Here is a 17993-nt window from a genome sequence, read left to right on the forward strand (position 1 = left end):
AGCTTTCACTCTTAACCACTACTGCTTCCCTTCCTATCCAATCCAATGATCGATTCCATTTAGGTCACAGGAGGGCAAGAGGGACCATAACATACATGCATCCACCTGGACTATCCTAGTGCAGTGCTTGCTATCTTACATTTGTGAGATTATTTAATCGTTTGAAACAGCCTAGGTAAAATGCATTTTCTCTACTGTGTAGAAAAGGAAACTAAAGCTCAGGGAGGTTAAGTCGCACGTCTAGGAGATGGTTCTAAGCCAGCTCAGCTTGATTTCCAACCTCTCTTACTTCTGCTGTAACAGGCTTCCTCTTACAAGCTAAAGAAGCCAGCTCAGCTAACCATCCAGGACCAATTTGCCTGAGTTTAGATTTGCAATAAGGAAAATGAAAACCTGCCTTTTTGACTTGTATTTTGGGATGTCAGTGAGATACCAGACATTGCGGAATGCTTAATGGAGAAGGTTGATGTGCCTCTCAGCTCTGCGTCTGCCTCTCTGGTTAGGATCATGTCCTCGTTGGTACTCATAAAGAGCTTCTTTGCTCGTAATATCCATTCTGTCTTCCCAACGGTCCAAACTCTATTCATATGTCAAGGCTCAGATCAAGTTTGCCTTGTTCCATGAAGCCTTCCAAGATTGCTCTTCCCATATAAATCCCAATACTCCCTTGATCTCCTGAGGCACCCAGTACCTATACGAGCAGCATATTGTCTGTTATAATGACTCCTGACTCCTCAAAGGCTCCAGGAACTATTCCATATACTTTAAAAAAATATCCTGTATAATTCCTATGATGAAATTGAGTTCACACATGAATACTTGTTGAACTGGGATTGAATTAAGTTGGCCTCGTCAGTGCCCTGAACATAGAGGGTATGGAAAAAAATAATAAGAAGAAAAACATGAAATTGGTTAATAGAGTAAATTGAGAAGAGACTAATGGAGTTGCAAAGAATAAGATAGAGGTTTGGTGGAGGAAAGTAAGTCAGAGAGGGGGCCTGGGAGACCTCCTCAACATCTGGACACAGAACCAATCTGTATTTCCCTAGCTCACTAGTTCTCAATCTGAGTGTACATCAGAGTCACCTGTAAGGCTTCTTGAAACATACCACTGCCCTTTCCCCCACTCCACCAGCGATTCTGATTCAGGAGGTCTGAGAAATTGCATTTCTGAATTACCAGGATACACTGATGCCGCTGATCCAAAGACCACTATTTGAGAACCGCAGTGATTCTCCGCCCGGACTGCACATTAGCAACACCTGGGGCGGGGCTTAGATATCAGTGGCCTTCCCCTCACCAGACCTGTGAAATCAGAATCTCTGGGGAGCGGGCTGCTCTAGCCAGCCTTTCACAGAAAAAAATCCCACTGTTCTGGAACTATCTCTTTGCTTCACTGCCTCATCTCTTACAACTGAGATCCTTGAGATGTCCATGGTCTTGTTCTTTTTCTAGGAATGCATTTGGCAAATAGAAGGAGTTCAATAACTCTTTACTGAAAAAAAAATATTGTGGGTTGGGGTGAGGGGCAGGAAAACTCTGCAGAAATATGGCAACCAGGGGCCCATCCCTGCCTGAGATTGAGGCAAGAGATTACCTGAAAGGCAAGGCAGACTTCATACGTGTTTATTTTGTCTTCTTTGAAAATATCATTGTGGTCTCAACATCTACGACTGTGATCATACAGGTAAACCTAATACACATTCTGTCCATGCTTCCCAAACCAAGGATCATACAATCAAATCAAATGCATACAGAGTTGTGCAGGTAATACAAATGAGCAGAGTTGGACTGACACAAGATTCATGGAAGACTGCAACCAAATGGTCACGTCCTGTCTAGAGTTAGACTAAATCATTTTTAAGTGTTGAGTCAGAGTCCCCTCGTGTGTTATTTATATACCTTCCAGGGAAAACAAGAAAGTCAAAGTCATTGATTTCTCAAATATTTATTGAGCACCTTTAAATGCTTTTTTGAGTATTTATTCTTATTGAGCACCTATAAACACATGCACCAAGCATAGCACCAGGCTATGTACCAGGCTAAGTTCTATCGTTCTTTGCAAATCAATATGGTGGCCATCCCTCCACAGTGCTCACATGACACTAAGTCCACACCTTAACGCATGTCAGTTCTCTTGTTGAAAGGGCATCTCCTAACCTTCCCACCAATCAGGCCGAGGCATCATTTAGAATCTGAACCAAAATGAATCTTCTCCAGAAATCTTTTCTTCCTGATTAGCCTGGTCCTTATCTGATTGCGTTTTTTCAGCATCTCCCTCAGCAATTAGTACTGGGCCCATGATTACTGCTTTGACTTATTGACGATTGGCCCCAAGATCCCCTCCTATTTATATGTATCCAATTTACAGGACCTTCCACATCTCTCCAATAGTACCTGGTACAGTACATTGTTGTTGCTCAATAAATGTTTGTTAATGGAGTGAACTGCAAGCTTGTTAGGTGTCCAGTCACTTTTCTTACTTGAATCATCAGGAATGAGTCAGTCAGAGAATACTTTTATGCTCTAGAAAGTGTTTGGAGTAGCTTTCTCTGGAAGCTCAAGGAAGACAGGTCTTTGAATTCTGGAAATCTTTCTGCTCCATTGGGAAATGGTCTCTTCAACCATGACTATTCCTTTTTTCGGGATTACTTCCCAAATGCATTCCATTTATGAATGTGTTCATTTTCTATTTATTATTTATTCACTTTTAATGAGTGCGTTCATTTCTCTCAAATCCTTAGGATATTTTTCATAACGATCTGCATCTTCAAATGTGAACATTGTCTTTGACACAGACAGTGAATAATTTCTACGTAATTGATGGTTGGATATTTAACTTAAAATTACTTCCATAAAATCTGCAACATATTTCTTTTATTGGGTTCTGTCTATACTGACTGCTTTGGGCTAGGTCCACACCCTAAAATTCCAATGGGTGTGAGCCAAAGTTGCAGAGTTCTGTGGCTAATAATAACAATAATAATGAGCACATTTCAAAAGTGCTAATTACAAATGCAACTGAATTGTGTTCTCATTATAAACGCTACAGGTTTTCTGCCAGGTTGGTACTTCATGACAGCATGTTTTCAAACACCTGTTTACCTTTACTATCACTAGATATATTCAAAAAGAGAAACTTTTCAAAGTTGAGATGCATATTAAGTTTCATGTGTCTTTGTAAAATTTGGAATCTTTTACCCAGAGTCCTTTACTGCACAAATGGAAGCACAATGAGTAATTATCTATACCTTATGTAGACAAAGAGCACGGAAATTTCAAGAATTCTTTGTTTATCCAATAGAATCCAACAAGATTTTTCTTTTTCAGGAGGTGGGGGAATGTGCAGAAGAAAAAATAGAATTATCCTGGTAATTATCTTGCATCAAATCAAACTTTACTAAACGTAAATCTCTGCTCCGTGGGTGGGAAAGTAAGACTACAAAGGTGAATAAGACACAACCCCTGCATACAATGTATTGAAGGAGATTTCACTGGACACAAATATCATAAGGTGGTAAAGTCCTTGGAGAGGGAAGGTGAAACCAAGAAGGAAAGACTGAGTGTGGACTTGAAAATATCAAACAGGGGCCTTAGGGTTAGGATAGGATGGTATTTTGCTTCTTAATTCAGGTCTAGTAATGTGGTGACAGACTCTTCCCTGGATTAGGAGGCATGAAAACATACTGCTGATGGGCAGCCTTTCAACCTAGCTCCACATGTAGTCAATGTCAGAGATGCTTGCAGAAGGCAGAAGACCAGGGCTTGTTTTTTAAAAACCCCATCTCAGAAGTATGGTGGATCCATTAGACAGTGGTTCTAATTCCTGATTATACATTAGAATCACCTGGGGAGTTTTTAAGGCATACCAATGCCCCACCCCAGGGAAGGGAATCCTCACGGCGGGGGCGTGGGGGGGGGGTTGTGTGAAGACCAGGCGGAGTGTTTTTTAAAAGCTGCCCAGGTGATTCTGCTGTGAGTAAATGTTGAGAGTTACTGTATCAAGGAATGGGAAGATGTTATTAGATTTAGTCAGCATCTTCATAGTTCTTTATTTTTGCCAGTGCTTTGACAACAATTTTTTTGAGTGTCTGTGTGACTCATACAAAGGAGACCAGGATGGAGGTCAGTGTTTCACTACCGGAGTACCCTATCTTTACTCAGTTTCTGGTTATTTGGCTTTTAAAAAGCAGATCAAGCTTGTAGGAGCTCCAAGGACTTAAAGATGGGACAATTTGAGGATCATAAATCATAATGACTACAATGAGTTGAAACTTATCAGATATATGAAAACTTATGAGTTCATAATGATACTTCAAAAACAAACAACAGGGCTTCCCTGGTGGCGCAGTGGTTGAGAGTCCGCCTGCCGATGCAGGGCACACGGGTTCGTGCCCCGGTCCGGGAAGATCCCACATGCCGCGGAGCGGCTGGGCCCGTGAGCCATGGCTGCTGAGCCTGCGCGTCCGGAGCCTGTGCTCCGCAACGGGAGAGGCCACAACAGTGAGAGGCCCACATACCGCAAAAATAAATAAATAAACAACAAAAAAATCGTTGATGACCATGGAGGTTGCTAGGGTACCAACTCATTTTTCTGAAAATGTATAAATTAAGCAAAAATCTTGAGCATCTCTTCTGTCTTTCCCTACTTGAAAGAGAACTTGGGCTAGACAAATAGATGAGGAAAACAGTTCTTCTCTGTATAAAAAAATCATGTGGACTAAATGGAGAAAACAATGACAGAATTAGAAAATCACCATTTTCCACTCCATAATGAAATAGGGATCTAGGCAACAGTAATCAATGGCCGCTAAAATTATTATTGGAAAGTTGAGGGGGAGCTTTACAATGGATGGATTAGGCAGATGACATGTGTATTAGTTTCCTGTGGCTGCTGTGATAAATTAGCACAGACTCAGGGCCTTAAAACAACAGTAACTTATTCTCTCATCGCTATGGAGGCCAGAAGTCCAAAGTCAGTTTCGTTGGCTGGAAACAAGGTGTGACAGGGCTGCACTCCCTCTGGAGGCTTTAGAGGGAGAATCTGTTCCTTGCTTCTTCTGTTTTCTGGTGGTTCCCAGTATCCCTTGGTTTGTGGCCGCATCACTCTAACCTCTGCCTCCTTAGTCACACTGCTTCCTCCTCTTCTGTGTATGAAAGCTCATCTCTGCTTCCCTCTTACAAAGGCACATGTGACTGCATTTGTATCTCAGCAAGAAAATCCAGGATCCTTATCTAAAGTTCCTTAACTGAGTCACATCTACAGAGAACTGCCCCCCCTCTTTTTGGTGCCACATACGATAACATTCATAGGTTCCAGGGATTGAGACAGAGGTATCTTTTAGGGGACTCTTTTTCAGCCTATCACAACACTGGACCATCAATCAATCTTAATATTAAGCAAAATGGGATAAATACATTATTCTTACCCTACTCCTCCCCCACCTCCAAATGACTCAATTTAATCAAGAATCTATCTCTAACTATTGATTTATAGGGGATGGGGGAACACATTATATGACACCAAAGGATATAATCAGTCAAATCCAGCAATTCTTCAAGACAAAAGACTCAATTCTCAATTTCTATAATAAGCACGCCAAACAAAGGAGGGAAATAATTACACATCAAAAGAGATGTAAGAGCATATTAACCATATGTAATCTCCACCAAATCTTGTTTGAATTCTGAATTGAGCAAAACAACTATAAAAAAAAGGCATATTTGAGACAATCAGGAAAAACTGAACACAAATTGATGATATGGAGGAATTGTGGGGGTTTTTTTGGGGGGGAATCTGATAATATTGTGGTTGTATTAAAAGAGAAAAGTTAGATATGCCTACTGAAATAAGTGAAGTGATATGTCTAGAATTAGCTTTAAAATACTGCAGCAACAAATAAATAAACAACAAATTAAAAACAAATAAACAATTTAAAAAAGGAATGGGATACAGAGTGAAGTAAGTCAGAAAGAGAAAAACAAATACCATATGCTAGCACATATATATGGAATCTAAAAAAAAAAATGGTCATGAAGAACCTAGGGGCAAGACGGGAATAAAGACGCAGACCTACTAGAGAATGGATTTGAGGATACAGGAGGGGAAGTGTAAGCTGGAACGAAGTGAGAGAGTGGCATGGACATATACACACTACCAAACGTAAAACAGATAGCTAGTGGGAAGCAGCCACATAGCACGGGGAGATCAGCTCGGTGCTTTGTGACCACCTAGAGGGGTGGGATAGGGAGGGTGGGAGGGAGACGCAAGAGGGAAGAGATATGGGGATATATGTATACGTATAGCTGATTCACTTTGTTATAAAGCAGAAACTAACACACCATTGTAAAGCAATTATACTCCAATAAAAATGTTAAAAAATAAAAGGAATGGGAAGGGAAAAGATAAAATAAGAACAGCAGATGTTAATTGTTGAACCACTAAAGCAGCCTTTCTATTTTTATGCATATTTGAAAATTTCCAGAATAATAAGTTTACATTATATATGTGTGTGTGTGTGTGTGTGTGTGTGTGTGTGTGTGTGTCATACATATGAGAGTGCAGCATGTCCCCAGTAAGACCAGGTTTAACTGACCATCCTCATGTCTCGCCTCACTGCCTGGAGGAAAGTTCTATGGAGTGGTAACATCCACTTCACCTCTTAGGGCTGTTGTGAGGTAGCAGAGAACTAGATAAGAACAAAGGGCACACAGAAGCTATTCCCGAACCTTCAGTCTGTAGCTTGGCTTTTATAGAAAGATATCCACCAGGGAACTCATTGATAAGCACTAAAATTTCTGTAAGAGCTTGCGGTCTGTTCACAGATAGCATTCATCACCTCCCCGAATCCTCCAGGATTTGTGTCATTGAGGTAACTCCAAATTAGAATGGGAAAGAGTAGAGTGTGTAAACACAGAAGGCACAGAACAGCCAAAAGGAAGAAGCAACCCAAATGTCCATCAAGAAATGAATGGCTAAAACCAAACAACCAGGAACTATCACCACCAGCATCACAACAATAAAAGTTAAGGTCAAATATTTAGAAAATATAAAGAGGTTTAGTTATTAGAAAAGAGATGAATGGCTAAACAAATTGTGATATATTCACACAATGGAATAGTATTCAGTCATATAAGGAATGGAGTGCTGATATATACTATGATATGGACAAACCGTGGAAACATGATGCTAAGTGAAAGAAGCCAGACACAAAGAGTCCCACATTGCATGACTCCATGTGTATAAAATATCCAGAATAGGTAAATCTACAGTGAGAGAGAGCAGATTAGTGATCTTTAGCTGAGTGGAGTGGCTGTTTAATGTGTGAGGGGTTTCCTTTTAGGATAATGAAAATGCTTTGGAGCTGGAAGGAGGTGATGGTCACACAACAATGTGAGTGTGCTGAATGTCACTGAACTGTTCACTTTGAAATGGTTTGTTTTATGTTAGTCCAATAAGGTGTTACTTAAAAAAAAATTAAGCAGAAAAATAACGCGATTAGGTTTGTTCTTAAAAAGAGTAACCCTAGGAGCTATGTAAGAACAGATTAAAGATGGACAAGATTAAAGCAGAAGGAATACAGAAAAACATGAGTGTTGGGCAAGATGGATTCAACTGCTTCTCTCCCTTAAAACTTACATCCTGAAGCAAGCCCAAAGAAGCCACTCTTAGTGTCTCAACTCTGAAACCCATCTCGTCCCTTTTTGGTATTCCAATGCTTCCGAGCATCACATAGGCTCCCAAGCTTCTAGAAGAGTTCCAGGAGTTGAAGTGTTAATATCCAACATACAGCATATTTTCAGCAAGCATGAAAGATATGATCTTAATATCCTCCTGTTTCCCGATCCTTTGAGAGCCTTATCCAGGAAGAAGGAGAGAGTGTCTACAAAGTAGACAGTGTTTGGGCTTCTGGGTCCCTTGGACCTGAATTTGAATCTGAGCATTGTGTGATGTTCTCCTATAAAACAGGTTGTGTGAGGATTACATGAAAGGACAAGTGCCCAGAATACAGTGGGCACACATAAATATTTTTCATTAGTGTACTGAAGTATTCACTTGAACCTAAACTGGGATTCAGACATGATTGTACATATAGAGTGAAATGTTGAGTAAGATTATCCTCAGGGGAGACTGAAGGTCTCTAGGAAAATCATGTATTCTAAGGTAAGAATGAGGTCAGAACAATGCATTAGATTCCAGTAAAAAAAATAATAATAATAAAGTAAAGAGTTTCATATTGCAGGAAGAAATGATTTTAAGTCACTCAAATCTATTTTAAAATCAATCTCATGAACTCACTCCTTGGTCATGGGTGAGGGGAGGCCATAAATAAAACTGAAATAGCTGCTAAAAATCAAAAACAAGCAAACGATAGTACTGTGTTGATACCCTGAAAACCAGGGGATGACTTTCAAAGCATTTATAATATCAAGCAAGGGTATCACCCAGTCAGAACAGATGCCAGCCATGAACAGCCATGAATTGTGAGGAGCTCAAGGTCATTACCACCAAAAGATACCGTAAAAGGTGAAGAAAAGGCATCCCCTCCATTTGCTGACAATCACAGGGACCCAGAGCACAGCAGATGCTCACTTCCGTGTGGTTCCCTCTGCAGCCCCGGTGAGAGGCAGCGTCGAGGTTGTGTTGGTTGGCGCCATGGCATGCCACCATTGCTGGCTGCCACTCCTCTTTGAGCAACTTGGGAGACATGCCTTACAAACTAATTCATACCATTTGCTCCAAATGAAGACCAAGATTTGGGGTTTAGGATGAAGGATTTTTAAATTGTTAAATTGCAAGGAAGGGTTCTTTCTTCTCTTAAAACTAAATGATTTAAATTGAATGCATGCAATAGCTGCATTCTCAGACGGTGTCATTAGTGAAGATGCATAACTCTGCAACAGTCGAGCCTTTAAGCTTTTAAAGGTAAACCCAGAAATGAATACTGAATTTAAAAATCCAACTGTTTGCTTTCACTTACAATTTCAAATTAAGATACTGGATAGGATCTTCCATCCATGAGTCAAAGGTAATCCTAAGAGAAGGCAGACAAAAGACCTCATACTCCGGTATAATCCCTTTTCTAACCCAGTATCCTAAGACACTCATACAGGTTGGCACTGAATTTAAGCTCCAAATCACTCAAATCAAAAAGAGCTATTCTCAGTCTGTCATCAGGAAGCAAGCTCTCCAAGGTGTATTTTTATCCCAGCCTCATCTAAGTTATGACAACTCACCTGGTTCGTTTCTGCCATTTGAGTAGAGAGAGGCATCAAAGTGACAGGACATCACTCTCTGTGTTCCGTGTGAGGTGTGATGGAGAAGAAAAACAAACCTGGGGGAACAGATGTCAAAGTGTTTCCAAGACATCTTCAGATTGGAGAGATACAGGGCACTATTTAGGGTTTTTCTTACCCAGGGCTCTTCTGAAGTTGAAACTCCTGCCTCTTCTATAGGCACTTATTTATTTATTTGCCTGATGGTTTATTTATTAACTTTACCGCTTTGATCCTGCCTCATCTCTCTACCCTTAGGGTTCCTGAAACGTGCAGCCCTAAAATGCTGTGCTCCTGGTCATTGTCTCGAACCCTGGATTTCTGCACTGAGCACACTCTTCCCATTGCTGAATCAGATTAATACTGGGCTAACGTGCCTTTCTGGAGACCCAGATCCTTAGGCCACACCGATTTTCCACATTGGAAAATGGTGGAATCTAGTGATTGCTTAATTGAAATAGATTAGATAGATACAGGTATAGATACGAATATATAATATATAGTCATGAAATATACTAGCTATACCTATATATGTATATGTTATATCTATATAATATCTCTATGTATATTATATAGAGAGAGATGTTACAGCTATCAGGGACCTTCTAATCTACACATTAGATGACTGTCAAATCTAGCCGTCCACCTAATTTCCAGATGAAGTTTTTTTTTTTTTTTTTTTTTTTTCAGTATGCGGGCCTCTCACTGTTGTGGCCTCTCCCGTTGTGGAGCACAGGCTCCGGACACGCAGGCTCAGCGGCCATGGCTCACGGCCTAGCCGCTCCGCGGCATGTGGGATCTTCCCGGACCGGGGCACGAACCTGTGTCCCCTGCATCGGCAGGTGGACTCTCAACCACTACGCCACCAGGGAAGCCCCAGATGAAGTATATTTTTGCTGTCACTGCTGGGATTATTTTCATGACTTTAGATTTCCTGTAATTGCACATGCATTTCAACTTTTTCCATTTTATTTTCTGCTTTCATACCATACTTTTTCTAGGATCCTTTTTTACTCCTTTTCTAACTTCTTTTGGAGTGATGGAGTTTCCTTTATTCTCATATTTTCCTCTACTGGTTTGGAAGATAGATGTTTCTATTATTTTAGTTATTATTCTTAAATTTTTAACATGAGTCCTGACCTAATAGGGTCTAAGGTTAATCGATGTTTCTATTCTGCTCTCCTATGGCATGAGCCTTAGAATATTGTACTTTAGCTCTGATCATCCCCTTCCCCTTCCCACTGTACATGCTACTTTGTCCGATATTCAGTTCTACCTTATTTTCAGATCCTACCAAATTATTCATCTTTATTACCATTGCTGTTTTACATAATCATTTCTTGCTTATATAAACTCACTTATTTACCAGTTTCTTTGCTCACCATCTTGCATCTCCTTCCTTTGGAGTTTAGATCCCTATTTCCTGAGTCACATCTTTATTCTGTGCATCCAGCATGGGTCTGATAGTGTCAAGCACTCAGTTTTTACCTGACAATCTGTTTCACTCTTATTCATGAGTGATAGCGTAGCTGGGTACAAAATCGACAGGTTTGCAGTGACTCCCCTCGGTGCTTTGAAGCCACTGTCTTCCTCATTCTCCTGTTAATGAGAAGGTTACAGTCAGTGTGATTGTTCTGTTAGAGGTGATTTGTCTTTTCTCTCTTGTTACTGTTAAGATTTTCCGCTGGTCTTTGGCATTTTTATAAGCTGTGTCCAGCTATTGCCTAATCCCACTTGGGCTTCCTAAAGGTTTCATATCTTTCATCAAATCTGCAAGATTCTAAGCCTCATCTCTTCACATGCTTCCTCTGCCCCATTTTATCCTCTCTTTCTGGCACTCTCCTTAGAGCACTCTTTCTCTCCTTTTAAAAATATTTTTCTTGTCCTAATCTCTCCAAGCTACAGTTTGGGAACATCTTTACTGAACTGTTAAGATCCCTTGGTTAAACTATCTGCTGTGCTTTTCACATCAATATGTATATGTTTCCATTTTAGAAATTCAATTTCTTTTCAAAGCTTCCCATTCTTTATTCATACTGTTTTATGCTATTCTGATTTATTTCTTTCCTTAATCACTTTAAACATATTTTAGAATCTCCCTCTAACAGTCTATTACTTGAAGTTCTTTGGGTTCTAATACTTTTATTTGGCATGTGTGCTATCACCCATTGTGGATCATTTCCTCCCGTGTTTCATAACTGTGGGTTGGGCATGCATCTTCGGCTCCCCTGCAACCCATCCCACCCCAGGATAACAGCGATGTCATGCTCAGGTCTTTAGTACTTCTTGTTTGGGCTGAAGTTTCTCTCACTCTCCTTACTTCTCTAAAACCTCAGCTGTGTATTTAGAAACATGTTTATCAATTTTTTGTCCACCTTTCTGGGGTATTTTTTTTCCCATTTCTTTTTGTATTTTATTTTACTTTTTCTTTAACATCTTTATTGGGGTAGTTGCTTTACAATGTTGTGTTGGTTTCTGCTGTATAACAAAGTGAATCAGCTACATGTATGCATATATCCCCATATCTCCTCCCTCTTGCATCTCTTCGTAGTGGGGTGGATGGGGTCTTTTTTTAGCAAGAATTTCTTCACGTTATCTAATCCAACTGTTGCCAGAAGCAGATGTCACATTCCCAAGAATTAAAATGACAAGGACAGGAAGACATGATCTAGGATGAAATTAACTAAGGAACTAACTAGAAAACACACATCGTTGGCCCTTCCCAGAACTCTTTGTCTGGCTTACTTGTATTCATTCTTCAAGCCTCCACCTAGACAGTAAGAAAACCGGTCAGTTCTTGTTTCTATTCCCACTACTCCGTCTACTTCTCCTGTCATAACTCTCACCATGCTTTACCAGAATCATTTGTCTCCTGTCTTTCCAAGGAGGAAGGGAGACCGAAAAGGAACAAACATAAAAATGTTTTTGTGAATAACACACACAAGTGATGATAAACACTATGGGGAAAAATAAAGCCTGGTGAGGAGATGGAGAGTGATGGAATGAGATGAGCTCTGGCAACTTGACCAGAGACCTGAGCGAGATGAGGGAGCAAAGCAGGGGGGTATCTGGGCAGGGGTTAGGGGAGCAAAGCCCCCTTCAGTGATGCAGGCACTGTGTTTGGGGAGAAGTCAGTGAGGGGGAGGGGTGGGCAACAGGGACGAGGAGAAGCCAGGAACGACAGCACAGGAAGGACTTGGAGTTCTCTTATGAGTGAGGTTTGATGCCCCGGCAGGTTTTGCGTGATCTGGCTTACATTTCAGAAGACTACCGCTGATGAATCATGAGTAACAGGAGTGGAAACAGGGAGACCCAATTAGGAAACTGATGCAATTGTTTAGGCAAATAAAGGATGGTGGCTTGAGTAGAACAACAACTGCAGGAGTGGTGAGAAGTGATTGGATTCTGGATTAACTTTAAGCGCAGAGTCCGGTGGATTTGCTGACTGCATCACTCTAGCTTTGTATTTGTAGATTGACTGAATGAAGTTGTGAATAAGTGAATGAATGCATTACGTCCAGGTCCTCTTTGACACCATTTACATTGTTGAAATGGAAATCGTATGTTTTGCTGGTGCGGTTAAAATGGGCCTAAGTTAAATATTGTTACCCATGCTTTCTAAGTACTAGATCTCCTGCTTTCTGGCCCAGCACTTTTATTTACTTGTTTGTTTGTTTATTATTTTTACAGATTTTAGACCTGTTGTCCATCCTCTGCTAGAATTTGGAATTGCTCTATGTCAGCTCTCTGACTGACACTCAAGTAGGCCATTGGTAAATTTGCCTCAGTCATACATTTGTTCTGAAATCCTTATTTATGTTTTCAAGAAAAATGTATTTGGCCAAACAAACATTTTGGTTTCAGAATGAACACTGCACAGTTCTCATTTTATTGTCAATTTGTTTCAGGACGATGTTCAACAGGGTTGACTGGTAAAGTTCACGGCTCAATAAAAGACATCAAGACACATCTTCCAAACGACTGGCCTTTCAAAACAATACGGTGACTATTTAAATGTTACCGCGGACATACCTACTATAGCTTTTAACAGATTTCAATGACATTTAACAGTGACAGAGATAAATGTCTTAAATGAATCTGTAAATTCATTGATAATTTTCTAATCAATCCTACTTTTATTAAATTATCTTTTGAAACTTTAATTAAAATTTTAATTAATGCCATTTAATTAATGTCCTCTAATTATGGGATTATACCAAGTGAAGTCTGCTGTTCACACAACTCCTGGTTAAGATGCCCCAAATCACCAAGGATACATTATCTTTTCTCTATGATGTACATCACATAGAAAAGTGCCCTTGTGATTAGTGCTCTTTATGCTTCATATAGTACATTAGCAGAATCTCAAGTGCTGACGCTACAATAAGTGTACGGCTCTATAAGCCGTGCCAAGCAAATCAGTGCCAAACGTGCCTGGCTTTCATGGTGGCAACTTCAGAGAAGACACAAGTTAGTTAAAGGATGCTATTCAGAGGAAAACTTCAAAACTCACAACATCTTGGGTTGGAAGGAACTTGAAAGACTGTCTGTTTCCAACCCTCCATCTACCTTAGACTTTACTTGATTTGTAACGGCAAGTCCTTTTGCTACACCAATCTTAATAACACGTTTTGATTCCAGTCTGCTGGACTCTGCACTGGGGTGAATCTGGAGACAGTTAAGCAGAATCTACCCATCTCTAAGTTTTCCACAGGTTGCCTGCATTTGGCCCTTGGCTCCCCCAACAAAGCCAAACAAGACCTCTAAGACTTCATCTCACTTCAGAAGAACATTAAGGATAGGGTGCAGGTTTTGTGCTGCACTCAGTCTAGGTTGGAGAGGTAGGGCAAGGATGGCGAGACCATCTCTAGCATACATTAACAGAGCCCTTCTTCCAGGATCACGCCCCGTGAAAGCCAATGAGTCTTCTGCTCTGTCCTTGAGAGAAATGGAGTGGCCTTGGCCACAGCCCATTTTCTTCCCTGTGCAAAACATTCTACCACTCCGGTACCCTGAACAGAGTTCTGAAGCTTGTTTTCTCTCTCCCTCCTTCTATCCACCCTGCATTACTGTGTTGCCGCTTACCACTTCACAGCAGTTAACTTTCCATCCAGAGAAAGCTTGCCCTAAACCAGACTGTCATTCGTAACAATAATCACTGTGTCAGCCTTTGGTTAATGATCCTAGTGGCTAACCTTCATTCCATGCTAATCAGAGCATGATATTACATCACTGAATTTCACGGTACCCCGTGAGGTAGGTGGCACTGATATCCCCTTTCTACAGATGAAGGCGTGGAGATTCACCGAGTTTGAGACTCGTCCAAGTTCCTACCGCCGGTCAGCTCTGGAGCCAGAATTCAAATCAGGTGTCTGATTCCTACTGCAGTTATTTAACCCCAAATGAAGCCACATTTGATTGCCCCAGGACAACGGCGATGGTTACACTGAGAGCACGCGCACCTGCCCACACACCTGGCGCAAGTTCTTGGAATTCCAGACACCCCTTAAAGCACAGGCCTATGTCAACAAGAGTGTTCTAGAGGAGTTGAGGTTATCTGGGAATCTGGCTGCCAGCATTTGTGCTCTGATCTGCCCCGCTCCGTGCAACAACATAGACCCGACTTTCTTGAGGCCGCCAGCAGCGCAGGGCGGCCAAGACTAACAAGTGTAGGCACTGTGCAGGGTACGGGGGTGCATGAATAGCACCATTCTTTGCTGGCCAACACTGGCCCCATTGTTTCAGGCAATGAATAGAGCTGTGTGGGAAAAAAAAATTCACACACGAAGCAAAAAGCAGCAAAATTTGTCTCTTTGTGATGGTTTCAAGGCCGGGTGAAAAAGTCATTCTTCACCTGGTGCTCTTTTACATTTTCTTTCACAGACAGAAAGTCCTTTCTGGCAAGGGGAGAGGCTTTCTCTAAAAAATTAAAAAGTTACAGGTCACAGTGCAGGTGAGAGCACCAGGAATCGACCTCGAAGCTGAACTGCGTTCATTCATTCCAACGTGAGCGGGAGGGAGAGGGATGGGGCGTCATTTGGACTTAGCGTAGTTGAGCTGCTTTCCCACAATCATCTTGATCTATTCAAGACGGGCAGGTTTTGCCTGCATGTTCCTCGATGACAGAGGGAAAGCTAAGCACAGGGCATTAACTACTGTATACGATCAGGCTCTCATTTCAAGGTAAATAGTTGCCAGGCTTCTAGTTTCCTTCCAGGGTTAGAGGCTCAGTGGGTCCCAGAACCACTTCTGGGGTTGCCTTGCTGGGCTGCAGTAATGACAACCAAGGGGTCTATTCCTATCTCTGTCCCGTGAGCACCATTAGATGAAATCAGAGTCCCACGAACCACTACATTAATTTAACTTCTACATGTGGAAAATGGATTCCTGTCTTAAGATCAGGCACTAACATAGTTCTCTACAGGCTGGTGTCTTCTCTGAGAATCGCCTTCTCATCCTCAAACTATCTGTCAAATCACCACTGCAAATAGATATCCTGTGATACAAATAATCCTTAATAGAGTGCTGAATAAATGATTATTTTTTTCTACCCTGGTGTCATACAGTTTGGTGAATTCAGTTGCCCCAAAATTGATATCCCTATTTTTGTAAAACTGTCAGAAGCAGCCTAATACAGTGACAAAAGCATACCTGGGCTTCAGATGCCAACTGATTGAAATCCTGGCCTATGGAGTATCTTCGAAGGGTGACTATGTGCTGGGTTGTCCTGGAAAGGCCTCATTGATACTTGATGTCCTGGTATGACTGTGACTATTACCTTCTTTCACTCGACACACTCGAAAGTGTGTCCTGTTTAACTGGTAGATGCTAAGGTCACCCTCTGGTTATGTCACTTTAGGCAAGCAGCTTAACTTCAGTCAGCCTTGCTTTCCTCATTTATTAAATTAAAACAATACCGTCTACCTCTGAGGATTAGTGTTAGTGTTAGCGAGAATATACGTGTATATCCCTGATCATTGTCAAGGCATAGCAGGGACTCAGTAAAGGGTGGCTATAGTTACTATTTCCTCTGGAGAAAGTGCTGTAGTAAAGTTAAAAAAAAAAAAGGTAAAAAAGTAAAAGTAACAAAAAAAAATTGAGGGAATGACATTGAGTCATCAAGGTTTTATTTTGCCAAGTAAGACTTAAGAGGAAACTATATGTCACCAATTACACACATCTTTTCATGAAAGACAGGTTATTTTAAAAGCTGAAAATGGAGGAAAGAAAATCTTAGAATAAAAGACAGTCCATTTAACTTAAGGTACTTATGATTATTTTTAAAAACACAATATCTTTTGAAGGGGATGAGAATACGTTGGTCCAAAATATGCTACTTTGGCATAGGATTATTTTGAGCTGAAGGCAATTGAGAATCAACAGATCCAGGAAAAATTCTCTGCCTTTACCTTCTCTGCCTAAAAAGAAGGAATACATTTTCTTGTGAGGAAGATCCCCCCCACCCCAACCAAGGAGAGAAGAAAGGTTCATCATTGAAGATGGGGAGTCAACAGCAAGACAAGTTTGCATCAACAGACCTTACTTTAAAGTCAAACAGACTTTAACTTCCATTACGGTTCCCCCAGATATTTCCTAGCCACTTCCCCACAGCTTATTGTCCCTAGAAGCCCAAACTTTCTTTATTTTTGTTAAGAAGGTATATAAGCCCTTGGGTCCAATTGCTTCTTTAGTTTCACTTCTTTTCTGTGAACTCTCATGCACATAAATATTAATATAAATTATGTGCCTGTTCTCCTGTGAAACTGTCTTTTGTAGTTTAATTCACAGGTCCCCACTTACTCAATCTAAGAGGGTAGAGGAGAAGTTTTTCCTCCTGACACTTCCTTATCTCTGTAGGCAGCAGCCCTGTGAATGCTCAAAGACTCATAATGGTCCAAAGTCAGAAAGCTGGGGAAACAGGTAAAGCCGGGTAATCTGTCCTGTTCTGCATCCTGACCATCCAGTGTCATCTCACTCCCATGCTTCCCAAACGTTATTTCCAACATTCGGCAGCTTCATGATATTAAGCATTCTTCACTCTCTCAGCCCAGTGCTCAGCAGGCTATGGGTGCATTAAAAATATGCAGCTGGGGCTTCCCCGGTGGCGCAGTGGTTGAGAGTCCGCCTGCCGATGCAGGGGACAAGGGTTCGTGCCCCGGTCCGGGAAGATCCCACATGCCGTGGAGCGGCTAGGTCCGTGAGCCATGGCCGCTGAGCCTGCGCGTCCGGAGCCTGTGCTCCGCAACGGGAGAGGCCACAGCAGTGAGAGGCCCGCGTACTGCGGAAAAAAAAAAAAATGTGGCTGATTTCCAACTTCATGTCTTCTTAGGTAAAACTTTTTATTTTACCAGCTTACTTACACATGGCTGTTACTCCAATTCACCTGTGTGTTTTTCTGTAGGTTTTGGACGTTAATGGATATCCCAATCAATATAGGAAAAATTTAGGTGATTCAATACAGAAATGAAAAGAGGCTCTGCATCATGCCTATAAAGAAGTAGCTCCCGTGCTTCACGTATTCATCTTCAGCAGTTTGGGCATCATATGGCTTAGTTTGGCTTTCAATCTGTACATAATTCAGAAGCAAAAACTCTTTTTTTTTTCCTTTAGCTTTCTAAAACATTCACCTCTGATAAAAAGTTGGGGAAAATTGACCCAAGCATCGTACGTGGCTTCAAGAAAGGAATGAGGACATCTCCAAGAGGTCTCCCCACCTC

The sequence above is a fragment of the Lagenorhynchus albirostris genome, chromosome 14 (assembly GCF_949774975.1).
Source record: "Lagenorhynchus albirostris chromosome 14, mLagAlb1.1, whole genome shotgun sequence".
NCBI lineage: Eukaryota > Metazoa > Chordata > Mammalia > Artiodactyla > Delphinidae > Lagenorhynchus > Lagenorhynchus albirostris.